This window comes from Mya arenaria, chromosome 13 (assembly GCF_026914265.1).
Source record: "Mya arenaria isolate MELC-2E11 chromosome 13, ASM2691426v1".
Classification (NCBI taxonomy): Eukaryota; Metazoa; Mollusca; class Bivalvia; order Myida; family Myidae; genus Mya; species Mya arenaria.
Window position 1 is genome coordinate 49,979,842 of NC_069134.1, and position 6,529 is coordinate 49,986,370.

Consider the following 6,529-nt stretch of genomic DNA (forward strand, 5'->3'; position numbering starts at 1 on the left):
CTGAAAAAAAGGTTTTATACTTAAATATGTGTCAAATTTCATATTATAACATTGAAATATGGTATTCCAAGCAAATATTCGCGACTGGGCCTGATCAATGTTTATTACTAAAAAAAGTTGCGAAACTATGTGACAAACCGGTTATTTGCTTCAAAGTGCGACCATTTCGGTAATTTAATACGGGATAATTTTACTATATGAAGGTCATGATATATTGTTAAACACATTATTATTTGTTCCTTATATCGCATTCAACCGCTGAAAATTGATCAACTCGCATAAAGGTCAGAGACGACTAAAATTTCCTATATATTCTATAGTCAATTGACCAATTTGCATACAAGATAACACTGATTTCTAGTGCTTTATGACCCCTAACACTATATATGAGGGAAAAGCTCCACTTGTGTTCTATACATTAAACAACGTTAGAAAAAAAGTTACCTTTCTCCTTAGAAAAATAAAATTGGTTGAACGTAACCACTGTGTATTCGGTAAAATGACAATACCCGGGGACAAACAATGTGATGAAAATGTAAACAATAAAAAGTAGATCAAGTAGATCCAGCATGTTCAGCCTGTTTTTTAAAGCACATACCATTCAATTTAAAGAAAGTGATGTAACAATGAGTAGGCGCTTCCGTATTGGTGTACTTTGCCCTATACTGACACCAAACGGGGAAATTAAATTTCTTAAAAAGATCCTCCAATAGGTTTATTTCGCTTTCTGATATTCATTAAATATGGACGGAGAAAATGCAGAGGAGACGCGCGTTTATCACAATGATGTGAGTAATGCATTTTTTGCTCGAGTTTTGAATTGTTGTCGTAAGGTATTTCTTATCTCCTTCAATCATTTTGTATTCCTAACAACATAATTGGTGGATAACACAAAGTATAAGAATTTCAAACGGATCAAAATCATGTTTGTCCGTATAAACTATCATGTTTATACACAAAAAATGCGCAAAATATCAATCATTTAACATGTTGTAAAACAGTGTTCTGGAGATCCTAATTTGTGTGGATGTGTTTTTGAAACTAGATAATAGTTTTTATTAACCTCTTTTCGCCGTATTGGAGATATTTAGAAGGTTGAATGTTAGAGTTAAACAATGTTTAAATGTTTACTTTTACAACGGTTAAAGAAAGGGCATCTACCCAAAAGTAAATGTTTATGGTCAGTGTATATGTCCATATCAGTAATTTCGTTTTTTAGAAGAGAGATCCTTTGAAAGCACAGACTACTCACACAATTTCGATAACTTGGCAACAGCAGAGACGGTTTTTAGAAAACTGATATACAAATAAACTGATTCTGAACCAAAATCAGAGAACAAAGTGACCAGTCGTGCGTGTTCTAAATGTTTGCATTGAGTTGCATGTTGATGAGCCGGTAATATGTCGAAAGCACTGTTTTGCAACACATTTCGGATAGGTAAAATGTATTCAAAACTACCTCTAGTGTCATTCTTAGTGTATGTGGCTATTACATTTATCAGAAAGGGATACTGTTTTTAAAGAGAAATGTAATTGTCGAGTGAATATGAATAAAGAAATTAGGTTAAAGAAAAAGAAAATCTATATAAGTTCATATACATTCAATGTATATATGTATGCACTTCCAAATGTGTATCTATTGAAATGTGTTTTGTATAAGAGCACGTGTACAATGTCTTCCGCCTTGTTGTTTCGCCTTGCCAAATAAATTTTCAGTTGAGCTTTGTCTTGCTGGTAGGTTTTTTGGTCTTCCAGTCTGAAGAAACGAAATATTACAAGATCAACACTTTGCAACGAAATACAATGTTTATTTAACAAGAAAGCCACAGAGCGAACGAAAACGCTCGTCTGTCTAAATATAATATTCACACTTATAAACAGGCGCCATTTTGTCTGGGTGTTCTATAAATTACAAGAAAGACCATTGATACAAAGCATTAAAAAAAGAGTACCATGAATTAGTTTTATTAATAAATAATTTGTGTTGAAGTTGGACTTCTTTAATTATCACCATCTTTGTATAGCAAACAAATTCGATGGAAATGAATGACAAACGAATTATAAATATAGTTTCTTTTTTAAATAGCCTTTTATCGGTTTCAATTAAACACCACGTGACGGCTCTCGTCTAGTCAGTATGTACAATTAGGGTTGTAACGATACTCCAAAAACCGGATCGCGATGTATATTGCGATACGCTAGATCCAGCGATATATTGTGATTCGTTTTTAAAATATTCTTTTATCGGTTTCAGTTACAAGGACTTATCTTGTCAAGTCAATGTGTATTTTGTGATACGTATATTTTATTTTATGCAATCCTTAAGTAATTGTAGAAACGTAGGTAATCTTGATTTTATGCAATCTTCAAGTAATTGCAGATACTTGGGATTAGGATTTTTTTTATTGGTCCCAGCAGATACGCAGGTAATCTTTATTCTATGCAATTTCTAAGTAATTGCAGATACGTAGGTAACCTTGATTTTATGCAATCTTCAAGTAATTGCAGATACTTGGGATTAGGATTTTTGTTATTGGTCCCAGCAGATACGCAGGTAATCTTTATTCTATGCAATTTCTAAGTAATTGCAGATACGTAGGTAACCTTGATTTTATGCAATCTTCAAGTAATTGCAGATACGCAGGTAATCTTTATTTTATGTAATCCTAAAGTAATTGCAGATACGTAGGTAATCTTGATTTTATGCAATCTTCAAGTTATTGCAGATACGCAGGTAATCTTTATTTTATTCAATCCTTAAGCAATTGCAGATACGTAGGTAATCTTGATTCATGACTCATGAACAAAGATGTTTCATTAACATGATATTACTGTTTACTTATGTATCTGTTATCATATCTAAGATTTTTTTATTACAGTTGCATGTTCTTTTTAACAGTATTATTATTCATTTGTTGCAAAAGGCGAAACAATACCAAAGTTATTCAATGTTACATGCAACTAATATTAACAGTAAAATAGGCTCGTACTTTTAACGGAATGATGCACTATAAAATATATTAACTTCTGTTTTTGATAGAATCAAGTCTTGGCTTTAACTATTTTAGCGTTTTATTTGCATTATTTCTGTCATCGCCTGTAGCTAGTAAAACTATAAAGTATAATCAAAAGTTAATTAAAGCTTTAAAACATATGTGCAAAGGTTAGTAATTGCCGTGTAGTCAACCATATCGGTAACACCAGACCACCGAAAATGTTGTCTGCTACGCATCTCTTTAAATGAATTATGTCATCATGTTTTATAAAGATAAATTCACAACAACGGGACAAGCTGTTAAAATGTATTATAAATTGGTTTGTGTGTTTTCTTTAAGCGCGCTAAGGAGCGACAAACACTTAATTTTTTTACAATGTTCTTGTCGTGTTTCAAAAAATTCATCATTAAACTTTAACAAAAACGATGTACGATTAATTACCACTAACGTTCATTATAAATAATAGCATACGGCTATGAATATTCCCTGACTCATTAAAAGAGGCTTAGGTTTTGCCTATATATAAATCTTCTGATCGCAGAAGGTGTTTGAACGGCACTTGGCAGATCAAATCAAAACATTTTTAAAAAATACGACTAACATACATGAATTTCAATCTGGGTTTCGAGAAAATCATCCTTGTCACACAGCGTTGATAAGAATAATTGATGATTGAATTGATGGAATTGACAATGGAAACTATGTAGGTGCTCCCTTTCTTGATTTACGAAAGGCGTTTGATCTAGTAGATCATCAAATACTTTTAGATAAATTGAAATTAGACAATTTCAGTGATAATTCCGTTCAACTGATAACTTTGTATTTGAAAGATAGACAACAAATTGTAAAGTTTGGGGATTCACAATCTTCACGAAGATGTATAAGGTCTGGAGTTCCTCAGGTATTCCATTCTTGGACCTATTCTTTTTCTTATATATATTAATGACATTACCTTTGAAATAGAAAATTCCTTCATTGACTTATATGCTGATGATACTAAACTATATGCAAAAAGTTCAAATACGCAGGAAATTGAATGAACGTTGCAAATAAATTTAGATATGGTATCGGAGTGGTGCAAAATAAACAACATGGTAACTAATAACGAATTGCATGTTGCTGGGTTCAAATGCAAAGTTAAGAAATGCATGTGCACTCAAATGTTTCGTATACAAAGTACAAATTGAAAATGTAACCTCGAAGAAGTTGCTTGGAATTGTTATTGATTCATCATTGTCATGGAATCTGCAAGTTGACTTTGTCTGCAAGAAAGTAACTGCAAAGATAGCCCTTTTAAAAAGACTTAATTACTTTTTAATGGATCAAATGAGACACTTGTTTTATAAATCGTATATACTTCCTATGTTTGACTATTGTTGTAGTGTTTGGAGGAAAAGTAAGCAAACGCATATGAGACGAATAACCAAGCTACAAAAAAGAGCTGCAAAAATTATTCTCTTTAAGCCTATTAGAACGCCATCGCATGAATTATTTAAAACATTAGAATGGCTTCAATTTGAATACCGTTGCAAATATCAAACGGCTGTTATGGTATATAAATTTATTAACGATCTTACACCGAGTTATATAAGAGACATTATAAAGATATCTAACAATACAAGATATGGATTACGATCTTCTACGCGACAAGACATTGCTCACATTTGACATAAAACACAAAACAACACTCGTTTTGCATGCTACAGTGGGAAAGTTCTAACACGATAAAGACATTTAAAGCCTGCTGCAAGAAGTTCTTTTTACATGATCAATTGCAAAAACCATTGTAAGAATTGTATGCACAATTCCATGAATATAGTTTATACATTATGTATATATACCGTGTTAGGTGTTAAATACATGTGTGACTGTCCTACTTACTCAGTTAATTAATTTTAAAGAAATTTCTTGTTAACATTTAGGTACAATTTGATGTATTGTTCAGCATTGATGTGTTAAATTAATGTATTATATTCATGCTTCTTAATGTTTTCTAATTACATTTTAATACGTACCCTTTTGAAATAACATTAATTTATGCTTACGTTTTCATTCGAAGCATTTGTTTGAGTGTGTGTGTATGCGTGTGTACGCGCGTGCGTGTGCGTGTGTGTGTGTGGTCAACCATGTATTATCCTGTATAATACATATATTTTGTCATTTGTCAATGATTTCAAATGGATTTAAAAACATGATTTTGCGGAATAATGAAGGATATGTCATAGAATTAGATCTAGTCTGAAAGTCTTAAAACTGAGATATAACAAAACGGTTATAATGGCATAAGCTGCGAAAAATAACGAGTGACTGGAATTCAAAATAGAAAACCTGTGTTTTCAGAATAAGCCTGCAATTTTTCCATTCTTCAAATATTTCCTGTTTTACATCGGCTGATTGTGATGTTCATTTCAATAGGTGAGCACAGCTGGGGTCGATCAAGCCTAGGAGCAGTTTCATAAGAATCAACAAAACATTTCCTTGTCTCACTGCTTTATGACCTTTACATCCTTGACATCAGATGTCATTACATCTTAGATTGGGCCAAAAATGTCAACTATCCCCAATTCCCAATTGTGAAATGTGGGTTGAAACAAGACAGCCCCTCCCCCAAAAGTCATTTATTTGCCATGCAGACACACAATGTAAGTTTTATATTGGATAATTGAACTTCCAAAGTTAACTGTGTCTTTTTATATTACTTTGTGTGGGTTTTTTCTGAAGTACACACGTACATGTATGGTGCATCTTGTATCTTAAATTCATTAATAAATTAATAATGTTGTGATAAATGCTATTACTTTATTTAGGTACATGTATTGCATGAACTCTTTAGCGCGTTAGTGTAATTTGATTTGAATAATTTATTCTTATTTATCATGTATTTGAAAGTTTTGCATTGCTTTGCTAATACATGTCACAATGTTTCTACCAAATCGATAAGGATGTGAAACCTGTCAATGAAAGCTGGTAGTGATGTTTACACACGATACCAATACTTCCAAGACATTGGTTTGAGGGAACACTGGATGGAAGAATATGTATATGTGCTGTTTTGTTTTTCTAACCTAAGATATGATTGGACATGAAGTTTTTCTGGACTTAAAATGGCTTGTTTAAATAGTTAATAATACTGTGGAAACCACATTAAGACTGCCTTAGGATTCATTTTTCAAGATTGATCCTGAATCAAAATGATGATGTAATATATTATTAAGTATATAATGTTTTATTGTTCACATTTATTATGAAATTAATATGTTTTTAACCTTCACACAAGTTAAGATCAGTAAGAAAATTTCATTTACTTCAGTCTAAGTATAAACCTGCCACTGTAAAAAATAGTTTTTATGTTTCCATTTTTCAGGTGCAATCCACCTTCACAGGCAGTATTTGGGAAAAACCTGCTTTGTTCTTCATTAAGCAAAACCTTACCAGGCCTTAACTTGTGTTAAACTACAAGTATAACACAAACGAACAGATATATTATGTATATTTCTATCATGCTTTTCGGTGATATAGTGAGTTTTGTCATT

The 6,529-nt window shown here is 32.0% G+C and overlaps 1 long non-coding RNA gene across 1 annotated transcript; it reads left to right on the forward strand.

Annotated features, from left to right (window-relative positions):
* The first annotated feature begins 736 nt into the window (after positions 1-736).
* On the forward strand, positions 737-6,012 carry LOC128213502 (uncharacterized). Its single transcript, XR_008257744.1, has 3 exons — positions 737-788; positions 5,412-5,638; positions 5,938-6,012. It is a non-coding gene; the product is annotated as an uncharacterized LOC128213502 (long non-coding RNA).
* Positions 6,013-6,529: the final 517 nt, after the last annotated feature.